At 42.1% G+C, this 13707-nt stretch overlaps 1 protein-coding gene across 1 annotated transcript in view; it reads left to right on the forward strand.

The window, feature by feature from the left end:
* The window catches only part of ALK (ALK receptor tyrosine kinase), a 675158-nt gene that overhangs the window by 49874 nt on the left and 611577 nt on the right, over nt 1–13707 (forward strand). The window lies entirely within an intron of this gene.

Raw genomic sequence — 13707 nt, forward strand, 5'->3', positions numbered from 1 at the left:
TTTTATTTTATTTTATTTTATTTTATTTTATTTTATTTTATTTTATTTTTCTTAATTATTTATTTAAAGTTTATTTATTTTTGATAGAGAAAGAGAAAGAGCGAGCGCAGGGGAGGGACAGAGAGAGAGGCTTCAGGCTCTGTGCTGACAGCAGAGAGCATGGCGCTTGAACTCAACAAACTGCTAGATCATGACCTGAACTGAAGTCTGATTCTTAACGAACTGAGCTGCCCAGGTGCCCCTAGGAGGAGAGCTGTTTTGAAACAAATCTATAACAGAGCTGAGGAAGAAGAAATTTAAAGAAATATATGGCTATAAGAGATCTAGTGATTATCTAGTTTGTCTACCTGTTTTGTCTCCTCACCAGATGAGAAACTGAGACCTGGGAAGATCACAGGATGTCCTAAATACCACACTATTCTCCACCAGTCAGTTGCATCTCCTGTCTGGCTTTGTTCTTAAATCCCTTGCAAAGCCCTTAGTTCTCTGGATTAAGAATGTTTCAGAGACCAGTTCAGTCAACTCCCTATCATTAAATATTTTGGAATCTCTTTTCTGAAAGCCTGAAGCACTAATCAGAAAGAGAGAAAGATGGAGGGTGTGAGGTTTCCTGTAGTGTGGGTCTGAGGGTCCATGTGTCTAACAGGCCTGTGATGTCATTATTAGCCTGAGGCTTAATGATACCCAGTATAGGGTTTGAAGGGCAACAGGCTGCATGGTTTTTTGGCCAGGAGAGTAGGTTAGAAGGCTTCTTTACCAGATTGGGTAGTTTTTCTCCAACCCAATGAAGCAGGTACTGTCATTGCTCTCAATTTGTGGTTGCTTCTTCAAAGCTAATGCTTCTGTCAGAATTAGTCTAGGATATGGTATGAACCAGCTGTGTGACTTTGGACCAGTCATCTTCCCTCTCTGAGCTTCAGCTTTTTGACTCTGTAAAACAAGAAGTTGCTGATATCTAAGACTATTAGGGGTCCTTCATTCCATGACTCATGCCATATTGGTAGCATCCACTGAAGAATGATCCCAAGCCTCTTTTCCTATATTTCTTGTAGGCTTCTTGTGGTCAGGAATATAGTTGGAGTCATTGGTTGAGAGGTGGTTCCAGAATCAATGGTTTTGTTGCTCTAGGGTGCTGCTCCTACTCTGATTTGTTTTTCCCCTTTTCATACTGCTTGTGTCTAATAGGCCTGAACTTTCCACTGCTACAGACTTAGTCAATGGCCAGTCTTGGACTCCTACTTATGGAGGAGTAGGTGGATGGGGGTAGAAGGACCTCCATAGTAGCTGGTCGCGTGAAGCCTGTCCAGGACATTGCATCCAGTAGGATTTAAGGGGTTAGTGCAGGATAGTTGCATGGATGTATTATGGCCTTAGTACTAGCTGGAAATAACTCAGGGGTACCTGGATTAGTCTAGATACAAATTTCTACTGGGCCAGAAGATGCCTATGCTGGTAGTTGGTTGTAGGCTTGGTCTTAACTGGATCTCTTCTCTGGATCAGCCATCTTATCCCTCAACACTTGGCTTCTACCAACTTTTTCCTAAAGCCAGTGGGGAGACATCTATACCAAGGTTCATGTATGTTGACCAGCCAGACTTCTCTATTCCCACAATAGACTGAAAAAGGAACATGAAATATATCCATCCACAAACTGAGGGTTAATGTGCACACATTAACATCTGGTCCCCTTTCCTCCAAAGGTAACTATTTGAACTACGCTATAATCCTGCATGCCTTGTGGTTCCTGTGGACAAGAGAATCACTCTTCAACAGAGACCTACAGCACTTACCTTCCCTTACAGGGAAATTGTGACCCAAACCTTGATCAGTCTTGCCCTGTTTTTTTTTTCCTAAAAAATTCCAACAAAACAAAAATGTATAAAGCAGATAAAGAAATTCACCAGTAATCCCTAGAGATAACCAGCACTATTAGTTTGAGGTACATCTTAGACTTTTTTCTTTGCAGAAACATAAATATATTTGCATATTTTAAAATTTAAATTGTGATGACATTTTCCACATCTTTAAAAACTCTTTGTGAACATGATTTTAACAAATACATAATATTTTCTAAAACAGATATATCATAATTTGCTTAACTATTTTTGTAATGGTGGAAATTTATCCTACATTGTTTTCAAGGTTTTTTTTTTCTTTTGTTTTGTTTACCGTTATGCATGTTGCCAACTTACTTCGCCAGAGGTTATATAAAGTGTACTTCCACCAGCAGTGAATGAGAATACTAAGCCCATAATGCACCATTATTATTATTATTTGCTATTATTGTAAGTGAAGATCACTATTACCTCATTATTATTTTAATTTGAAATTATTTGATAACCCATCGAGTTGAATATTTACCATTTGGATTTTCTCATTTAGAATTTTTGTGTTTGTGACCTTTGTCCATTAGTCAAATAAGACTTTGTGCTTTTGTTTTGTTTGCTTGGTTTTTGTCCCTTGTTATTTGCTTCTTTGTTGCAGGTATTTATTTATTGTCTTTTCATACTCCTTACAGTTTTTTGGCGTGCAATCCAATCCATTGGTATTTTCCTTTGTAATTCCTTTGCTTTCAAATTTAAAAAGTTTTTCTCCCCTCAATAAATAAAATATACCTTTATCATATTTTTTTATTATTTGATTTTTTTCATTAAGCCCTTTGATTTACACTGAATTTATTTAAGTGTGGATCTGAATTGATTTTCTTTCAAGTAGTTAACCAAGTGTTCCAGTATCAATTTTTAAATAACCTTCCCTTCTTTACTGATTTGTGATACTTCCTTTAACTTTTATTAAGGTTTGCTTCTGGGCTATTTGTTCTTTTTTGCTCATCTCTGTTAGGGTAATATTGAGACTATTAGGTAGCTGTTAGGTCAAGGGACAAAGAAAGACATTAATCTTAACTTAGCATAACCACCTCTACTCCCTTGGAGATGCTTAAAGAAGTTATATGCACAAGGGACAAGCAAATAAATATACCGTTTATTATTAGCTGAGGTGGGGCTCTATCCTTTATTATGGATTCTCCAGTTATCTCTTGCAGCATAGCAAACCACTCAAACTTAGAGGCCTCAAACGACCATTTTATTATGCCCATGGATTATATGGGTCAGGAATTGGCAAGGGCACAGCAAGGATGTCTTGCTTCTACTCCATGATATCTAGGACTTCAGTTGGGAGTAACTTGGTGGCTGGAGGCTGGAATCATATGAATTTGTTCACTCACCTGTCTACTGACTGTTGATGGCTGTCAGCTGGGACCTCAGCTGGGGCTGTCAGCTGGCATACTTGTGGTCCCTCCATGTGACTGCGTGTGCTTCCTCATGGTGTGGTGGCTGGGTTCCAAGAGTGAGTGTCCCAAGAGAACCAGGCAGAAACCTTACTACCTTTTATGGCTCAGCCTCAGAAGTTATATAGGATCACTTCTGCCAAGCCTCAAACCTGTCCAGATTCGAGATGATGGAAAGAGTGTCAAAGGCACATTATAAGGAGAGGATGTGGGATGGGAGATACTGTTGTGGCCATCTTTGGATGAGGTACAATTGCCAGAGCAGGGAACTTGGACAAGCTGAGCTAGAGCATTTGGCATAGACTATTTCTCCTGCTCGATAGTGTCTTCCCCCAAATACCCACATGGTTCACTTCCTCACTAACTTCAAGTATTTGCTCAAAGCCACCTTCTTAGTGAGGTCTCCCCTGCTTATTCCATTCAAATTTGACCCTTCCTTTTTCTTTCCCTAGCTTCTGGAATACCTTTTCACTTTACTGCTCCAATGCTGTAGACTTTCTGTTCCCCACTCCCTCTTAAATGACTGGTCCTCACTCTGTCTTACCTGAAGTGTGGGGTGTACCGTCCTGGCTCTGAGCCTCCCAGGTCACTCACACCTGCTCCTGCCGCCTTGTTCTCCACCTGATTCTACAGGGCCTGTATCTTCCTGTCTTCACTCACCAGTGGGAAGCAAAGGCACTGTTTCCTCACCAACTCATTGCTATATCATCTCCCTTTACCACCCTTCTCACTCAAGCAGGACAAGGACACTTGGGTCCTCAGGCCAACCCTGGGAGGCAAGATGGCTAAGTATGGAGGTATTCATTTGATGATGAGGAAACTAAAGGCCACATAGTAAAAGAGCTTGCCTGAAGTTATAAAGAACAGCATCTGGAGCTAAGATGCCCCTGACTTGGAGTACATGAATCTCCATTTATTTGCGTCAATCCTTTCTGATGTGTTGACTGTCTCGATTTGTGACTCTGGACCTCTTCTCAGTCTTTCTGTGTTTCAGTTTCCCCAAAAGGGAATTTTAAAACATCCCAAGTTGTAAGGCAATTGTAAGCCCTCAAGTTGTCAGGGACAAAACAGCCTTGTTGTAATTCATGAATCAGTTGAATAGCGTGAACATGGCAAGAAAATGGTTGAATATCTCTTTAGGATATCTCTTTAGAGAACCTTGTAGTTTGATCAATCACCTTCCAGAAATACCATTTTGACTATTTTTAATACAGAAGTTACATAATAAGCAAATGACTATTTTGGTTATGGTACTTCCCCTCCCACTACCTTCAGTCTAGAGAACATTTTGACAATCTCTCTCTCTCTCTCCCTCTCTCACTCTTTTTTAAGAACTAAATTTCCTTGAAAGGACATGAGGACACAAGAAAATAACTTTATTTCCCTTTCTTTGACACACTCATTTGAGATCTGGGCCTCGATAAATGGGGACTATTTTCTAGAAGGTTCCCCTTCAAACTGTCATTCTGCTGTTATGTAGTGATGTCCTGCGGAATGCGGAGTGGGCTGGAGGCTTACTTTATGTAAATATATTAATCCTTCCACTGCCCTGGAAGCTGCCATGCAGTGCAAGCCACATAATGAATTTTGCCCTTCAAATATTGAGTCAGTGTATATATTTCAGCTAAAAGGTAGAAACCGGCTTGTTTGTAAGTGGCAGAAGGGCCTAGGAATGTACATTTTTGACAGGTGCCCCAGGATTCCAGAGCACACCACCATCTAAGAATCACAGATCGGAGCGAACAGGAGCAGAGCCCTGAGGAACCTCACTGGTGCATATTGGGGCACTTGCCTTGCCCACATGGCTGTGGCAAGAGTTTTGGAGTTTCAAACAGCTGACTTGTACTCCACATGGCACATTTTCTTTCTTTTTTTAATTTTATTTTTTATTTTTTAAAGTTTACATCCAAATTAGTTAGCATATAATAAAACAATGATTTCAGGAGTAGATTCTTTAGTGCCTCTTACCCATTTAGCCCATCCCCCCTCCCACAACCCCTCCAGTAACCTTCAGTTTGTTCTCCATATTTATGAGTCTCTTCTGTTTTGTCCCCCTCCCTGTTTTTATATTATTTTTGTTTCCCTTCCCTTATGTTCATCTATTTTGTCTCTTAAAGTCCTCATATGAGTGAAGTCATATGATTTTTGTCTTTCTCTGACTAATTTCACTTAGCATAATACCCTCCAGTTCCATCCATGTAGTTGCAAATGGCAAGATTTCATTCTTTTTGATTGCCAAGTAATACTGCATTGTGTGTGTGTGTGTGTGTGTGTGTGTACACACACACACACACACACACACACACACACACACCACATCTTCTTTATCCATTCATCCGTCGATGGACATGTGGGCTCTTTCCATACTTTGGCTATTGTTGATAGTGCTGCTGTAAACGTGGGGTTGCATGTGTGCCTTTGAAACACCACCCCTGTATCCCGTGGATAAATGCCTAGTAGTGCAACTGCTGGGTCTTTGGGTAGTTGAAGGCCTACAGAGCACAAAGCACAAGGAATAATTTATTGTTAGGCTTATGATATCGATAAGGGTATACAAGGAGAAAAAAAAATTAGTGTAAATATTCAAGTCGATTTGTATTTCCCTGATGATGAGTGATGTTGAGCATTTTTTCATGTGTCGGTTGGCCATCTGGATGTCTTCCTTGGAAAAGTGTCTATTCATGTCTTTTGCCCATTTCTTCACTGGATTATTTGTTTTTTGGGTGTTGAGTTTGAGAAGTTCTTTATAGATTTTGGATCCTAACCCTTTATCTGATATGTCATAATAGGTTGCCACTTTACACCTGTCAGAATGGCTAACATTAACAACTCAAGCAAGGACAGATATTGGCGAGTATCTCTTTTGCATGGTTGGTGGGAATGCAGGCTGGTGCAGCCACTATGGAAAACAGTATGGAGGTTCTGCATTTTCAATAGGCTTTTAATAGGCTTCAATTGGCACATTTTCAATAGGCTTTTAAGGACTTTTCCCCTTATTTGTTTCAATCTCTCTCAACCCCTTTAATCATGTAGTTCTTTTCATTTGCTAACTCAAATTCCTCCTCCTATAGATTCTCTTCAGTTGTTGCTAGTCCCTGGTAAATCTGCATATCATAGTGATCAGCCTGGGGCATAGGGAGGTGGCTCATAAATTTAGCCTGTAAATAGAACTGGAGTTTAAGCTCCTTATTACCACAGAAATTAAAAATTCTTCCGCTCACATGTAGGTTTGGTCCTTAGACAGGGTCTGCTAAACCCGCCAACTCCAGGTGGGCTCCGAATGCCCTGTACTTACCAGCCACTGAGCTGGCACCTTCCTTGGGAAGGAATCAGACACTGCCAGCCCCACTGCTCAAGGCCCCTCGTGCATTGTGTATCGCGCTGTCAGATGCTGCTCTGTGAACATGAATGGGTTTCCCTGCTCTTCCTTTCATTCCAGTTATCAGAGAGTCAGTGGGATTGAGTTCAGTTCCTGGAGCTGAGCTGGATATGAGAGATGATATGGAGGAGGAGGAAGACTCATCCCCTGAAGAGCAAGGTGGCCTCATTCTACTTCCTGCGGGGCCCAAGGAGCCCCTCTGCTGCCTCTGGGCTGGTCAGGGTCAGTCTGCAGTTTCCCCTTGTTTTCCTTTATGCCCTTTCTTTCTCTGCCCTGTAGAGAAGACACCGATGTTGCTGTGGTTCTAGAAACAATGGAAACAACCATTAGCTTAGTTTAAAAAAAGAAAAAAAATTAGAGAACCCATTCTCTGCCAGGTACCAGGCTAGATGCTGAGGATACGATGCTGAATAGACTGGTTCCTGCTCCCAAAGACTGTTGGGTCCTGAGAGAAAGCCCTTGGGCATCTGGGGATGCTGTAGAAGGTTCTGAGTCCTCCCTCTTGCTAGCAATGTGGCTTTGGGCAATAATAACATTAATAAATTCTATTTTGGAGCACTAACTATGTGCTAGGCAGAATGTTAGGTGATTTTACACACATTATCCAAGTAAATTTGCCTTTTCTACTTCCAGTTTCTTTGTACTAGACAAACTTTTTGTCATCCCAGCTCTTCTTCCACTGTAGACCTCTCCCTCAGGACCCATGGGCATGCTCATGTGATCTAGGGATGGTTATCTGAGTAGAGAGGGCCAACAGTCTTTATCCCGGAATTTGGGACTTGAGTGAGTTGGGTCAGTGGAGAGAGTGAGGGGAAGAAGGTGAATCTGTGAGTCTCTGCATGTGTGGATTGTTACACATAAAACTCAAGAGCAGCTGAGGAAGTCAGTCCACACATGAGAAACAAATAAAGCAGATTAGCAGCAAGGTGGAGACGGAAGAAGGTGAGAGGGGCCCCCAGGGCTCTCCAGGCCCAGGTAGCAGCGTGCTGTGGATGCCCAGCTCTTGGCCTGTTCTCGGGTTCTGTGAAATGGCGTGAGTCCTGGCAAGATCTTCCCTTCTTGGCTGGAGCTGGTATGAATTGGCTTTCTAACCATTTTAACAAAAAGTCTTAAATAATATATTTCTTATGTGCAAAAGGGAATTGTCAGAATTAAATGAGACCACATGTCTGAAGATGTTCTATGAGCTGTAAGGATTTGTTTAAAATGAAGGAGATTATTGACTGATGATGACAACAACAGCGATGATGATGATGATGAAGAATATCACAAAGCAGGGAACAAGTTAAGCTGTCTGTAAGATGTGAGATGAAGGAGAATTTTTCAGTAGAGCTCAAATGATGGTGGTATTACCTGGTATCAGGTGGAGTAGATATGATTCGGTGCTGGAACCAATGGCTTCCATGGTGACTTGGGAGCTGATCTAGAAGTGTGAGCTCAGTGAGGATGGAGCTTGGGCCAGGGGAGCAGCTGACTTCTGTCTCAAATGAGCCCTAAGAGACACATGCACCCCAATGTTTATAGCAGCACTATCAACAATAGTTAAAGTATGGAAAGAGCCCACATGTCCATCGACAGATGAATGGATAAAGAAGATGTGGTATATATATATACAATGGAGTATTACTCGGCAATCAAAAAGAATGAAATCTTGCCATTTGCAACTACGTGGATGGAACTGGAGGGTATTATGCTAAGTGAAATTAGTCAGAGAAAGACAAAAATCATATGACTTCACTCATATGAGGACTTTAAGAGACAAAACAGATGAACGTAAGGGAAGGGAAACAAAAATAACATAAAAACAGTGAGGGGAACAAAACAGAAGAGACTCATAAATATGGAGAACAAACAGAGGGTTACTGGAGGGGTTGTGGGAGGGGGGATGGGCTAAATGGGTAAGGGGCACTAAGGAATCTACTCCTGAAATCACTGTTTTATTATATGCTAACTAATTTGGATGTAAACTTTAAAAAATAAAAAATAAAATAAGTTAATAAAAATAAATAATAATTAAAAAAAGAGCCCCAAGGACTATTGCATTAGATTTGCTGGACAGGGTCTCCCTCCCTCTAAGGAAAGGATCTTTTTCCTTCTCCTATTTCTCACCACCCTTCACCCTAACTAACCCCACTATCTTGAACTAGTTTTGACCAGCTTCTCAGTTAGTGGGGGGGGGGGGGGCAGGTAAATGCAGTCCATGGAGTTCACATGCCCTGAGTAGGTCACTTTAGGGTGGTGAGGAAGTCATGGCTATGTTGGGAAGACATCATTGAGACAGATCACCCCAGCCACCAGCTCTATCAATTTAATTGTCAGCAGCAGAGTTCTGTCTTGGGCTGACAGGGACAAACCCATTGAGCTCAGTAGCATCAGGCCAGAGTGTGGTTGAGAGGACTAGGCTGACATCTCTGACACCTTTGATGGATATCAACCCTGCTTGATCTCCAGTGTCCTTCAGGGGAGAGGACGGTAGGTGTTTGTCATCATGATGTGACTTGCATGTTGAACTGCTAGCTCTATGTACATCTTTTCTGGCAAAAACATTGTCTTTTCTTCAAAGATGGGATGTGTGCTTGCAGGCTGCAGACTCTCCCATTGTTAGAAACACCTTGGCACCTGAGGACATTTTGGGGCTGTGAGAAGTGATCTTTTTCTCCCATCCAAAGGATTTAACTTTTCTCTTTTCTTTTCTTTGTGTTCTCTTCCCCCATCATTAAACAAAGTAATATGCATTAGAAAATACCATGCAATACATTTATTTATTCACCCATTAATTTATTCTACAAATATGTAGTGACTGTATGTCAGGTTTATCAATACAGTAGAAAGAGAAAGACATGATTCTTGGTGTTGTAAGACATGAGGGGCAGAAACAGACCAAAACACTAAGCAGAAGAGTAAAGGAAATAATCTTATATTGAAGTGAGTGCTGTGAAGGAAAGAAACCAAGGCCAGGGGTAGGGACAAGGGATCTACTTAGTTAGGGAGGCCAGGGAGTTGAGTACTCCTCTGCCAAGATCCATAAGAGGAGAAGGACTTTCAAGGGAAGAACATTCTCAATAGTAGAAACTGTGTGGGGAAAGGCCCCAGTCAGGGAGAACTGAGTGTGTTCAGGACATGGAATATGGACAGTGTGACTGCAGTGATCTTGGACAAGCACTTAACCACTCTGTGCCTCATCTGGAAAATAAGGACAAAGGTAATGGGGTAGTGTGTTTCATTCATTCATGTCTTCTGAGAAGCAGATGCCAGGAAAGGATCCGTGCAGTAGATGCACTGGGAAAAACATTTTGAGGGGTAGTGGGGAAGAAGCCAGAAAAGGTGAGACAGTCTTAAGACCTCAATGCAGAGGGACAGGAAGGCATTCCAAGAAAGATCTGGCCAGACTTGAGAGGAGCCCTTGAGCCAGACCTGCTTGTTGGAGGGGTCTCACAACTCACAGGAATGTGCCCATAGTGCCCAGGGACAGGTGTGGCCTTGCTGTGGACTCCACGGAGCCATAGGGATGTCTTCTGGGGCTGTCATGCTCCTGCAGCAGGAAGTCTGAGCAGTGCATTTTCATGCATGCCAATAGTATGTGCTTAGCTGACACTCTGGCACATAATAGGTGTTAAAATTCAAGTGCAGCTTTTGTTGTTATTATTACCAAGGCACTCTTAGTAATGACTTTTGTGATCTTATCCTTGCTTTCCTAATTGCCTTTTTTCCCCTAGCCAGCTGTTAGAACCTCTGGACATTAGCCATCCTCATGGTTGAGTAAGGGAGTTACTAGCAAGAGAGAGGAGGCAGTTGTCACACAGTGGGACTGGAGAGATACCACTAAAATCACTCTTTCTTAAAAAGAAACCCGTCATACTACTAGAAGTTCTATCATTAAGAATTTCTTCCTTTGGGATACTCCTCAAACCACAGCTCCCAAAGGGAAGATTTCAAAGACTCTTTGTAGATTTTTATCTTTGTTCTTTTCAATCATTTGGAAGCACTCAACATTGCTTAACTTCTCCTTAAAATTCTCCTCTCCTCTTTCATGGGTCCCTGCTACACTGATTATTCTAACCCCCTTCCCCTTCCTTTGGTCCATGTCTATATTCTTTGCTGACTTTCTTTTTCCTTCCATCCTTTGGGAGCCCTAAGACTCTCTTAGCACTCTTTCCCTCAGAAATCTACTATGACTGCAACCAGAAGCATGCCTGTCAAGTCAGTCTGTCTGATCTGTAGCTCTTCCAGGCTCTCTACAGCATCTCTCAACTTTCCTGTGGTCACCTCTTCTGGAAGCCCTTCCACTAGCTCAGTCTCATCATGACCAAACCAACTTCTCCACCCCTGCTTTTCCCCACCTCTGGGTTTCCCAATCACTCCAGCTGGGAACATGTGTGACGTTTTCCTCTCCTTCCCCTTCACTTCCAGTCATTCCTGAGTCTTCTGTTTTTTTCTCAAGTGGTCACTTTCTTCTTTTTAGCTTCTCTGCCATTATCTTAATTCAGGTTCTCTCCTCCCACCTGTAGTTTTGCTGTGGCCTCTTCACTGGTCTTTCTGCTGGCTGCCCTTGATCCCTCCATTTATTTGGAACCATCTGTTGATTATTTAATACACATGGGGTGAGTCAGAGTGGTTTTTTTGTTTTTTAATTTTTTTAATGTTTATTTAACATTAACAAATATGACAGAGAAAGAGGCACAGTGTGGGAGTGGGAGAGGGGCAGAGAGAGAGGGAGACATGGAATCTGAAGCAGGCTCCAGGCCCTAAGCTATCAGCACAGAGCCTGATGTGGGGCTTGAACTCACAAAGGGTGAGATCAGACCTGAGCTGAAGTTGGATGCTCAACCAACCGAGCCACCCAGGCACCCCAGTCAGGGTATTTTTAAAGTTCTTTAAAGTGGTTTTTTTCCTCAACAACTTCAGCTGCTTACAACCTTCTCTGCATATGTCACTTGTGCATAGCCCTGGCTTTTGAGAGCGAACAAAGGCGAACTTGAACTTCAAGGCCTTTCTTGCCTCCATCCCAGACCTGACCGCTTGCTGAACCACTGTGGTTTGTACTTGACCTTTCAGACAGTGCATCTTCTTGTCCCTCCCCCTATCATCTGTGGGGGATCCTGTCCCCATTGCATGATCCCTCTAGGGGGACAAATCCAGCCCCTCCTCTGCATCCTGCCCACTGAACCCACTGAAGTTGTTAAAGAAGACACTGTGGCTATTTCCTGAGAATGTCAGAAAGTTCCACTGCATCAGACCCATTGTTTATGTAACCCGCTGTTAAAGCATCAGAGATACTTTGCGAAAGGGTAGTTCAACTTTTGGGTCTCAATTATTACCTCAAGGGATATTTCTCATCCTTAATTATGTGCTGTTATCCATAAATGTTAAAGCTTATATGATTCCACTTATATAACATTATTGAAATGACAAAACTATAGAGCTGGAGAACAGATTAGTGGTCCCTGGGTGCTGGGAATGGGGGCAGGTGGGAGGTGGGTGTGGTTATAAAAGGGCAACACGAGAGATCCTTGTGATAGAAATGTTCTGTCCTTGACTGCTGCTGGATATAGGAACTAACACGTGGGGTAAAACTGCATAGAACTAAGCATGCATGTGGGGGTGCACACAGGTACAGGTAAAACTGGGGAAATCTGATTAAGATTGTTGGATTGTATCGTGAGTATCCCGGTGGTGCTATTTATTATACTACAGTTATGCAAGATGTCACTTTTGGGGGAAATCGGGTAAAAGGTATAACCCAGGATCTCACTATATTATTTCTTATAACTGCATATGAATCTATACTATTCCAAGATAAAAAGTTTAATTAAAAAAATGTTAGCATGCCTCAATATAACTCAGTGGTATTTGTTGAACTGAACCATTTATTCTTTCAGCCAGTTCTCCCTCTTGGGAGTAATAGATTTCATGGGATTTTTGTTCACTTAATGAGAGAATGTTTCCACTTTCCAAAATGTACCTCTAGCTTTAACTTCTCCAGCATTCTCTTTATTCTTATACTCACAATTTTATAGACATCACACACTTTCTTGGTTCTCTTGCCTATGGACTGAAGAACCGCAGTGATTGTAGTGCAACCTCAGTGTCCCTTTGATTGTTTAAATTCTTGTTCTGTGTGATTTTTGCTTTCTAAAGCCCAGAACCGTACTCAGCCACAGCCCAGCCATGCTTGCACGCTGGTTTGGCACAGTACAATGGGATCTTCTGTTTGGTTTTGATTTTTCTTCTTCCTCTTTTTTTCCCTCCGTTCCAACATTTTTGACCACAGAAGCACCTTAAATGGAAGCTTACAGAGTCCAGTCTAGGAAAGACTCCTAGGTAAATTCCCCAGATCTTAACTGAGAATTCAGAGCTTTGAATCCTGTTAAGTTGGAGAAAAATGCCTCTGCAGGCTTTCCCCTTCTATTCACATAGTTTCATAGGAGTTTGTGGCTTCTTTCCATCAACTTGCCAATTCAATATCCAAAAACATTTAGTGTCACCTGAAAAATATGAAAGTGTACTGCACATTCCATGCTCTAAATAAGGTAAATAAATTTGAGTCCAGGTCTGATTCCCTAGAGATGGGCATCCACCCCTTCTGGATCTTTTAAAACACTAGGCCATGTCCTTCCTGCCCCCCCCCCACCCCCAAATCCCATCCCCACAAGCCCAGCACATATAGTTACACAATGTCAACTAAGATGGCTTGGCTAAAAAGTAAACCTAAGAATTGTGGCCCAATTTACTACAGAATCCTAGAGGCACCTAGAGGCAGAAAAAACTGTAAGCACATCTCGTTTCTGATTCAGCACTCTCCCTAACCCAAGAGCTTCACTTGTTAGACATTCATTCTTATAGTAGGTCCACATTTGTTTGCCTCCAGGAGGGACACAGGTCCCTCTGTTGGTCACGCTTTTCTGCAAATTGAAACCCCATCTCCTCCATGTTGTATGCACTCAATCTTTCAGCCATCTTGTACACGTTACAGGTAAACAGAAGACACAACCAGGCCTTCTTTACCCATTTATGTGTGAATCTTTCCATGGAAGTGTTA

Source organism: Panthera uncia (genome assembly GCF_023721935.1).
Source record: "Panthera uncia isolate 11264 chromosome A3 unlocalized genomic scaffold, Puncia_PCG_1.0 HiC_scaffold_12, whole genome shotgun sequence".
Classification (NCBI taxonomy): Eukaryota; Metazoa; Chordata; class Mammalia; order Carnivora; family Felidae; genus Panthera; species Panthera uncia.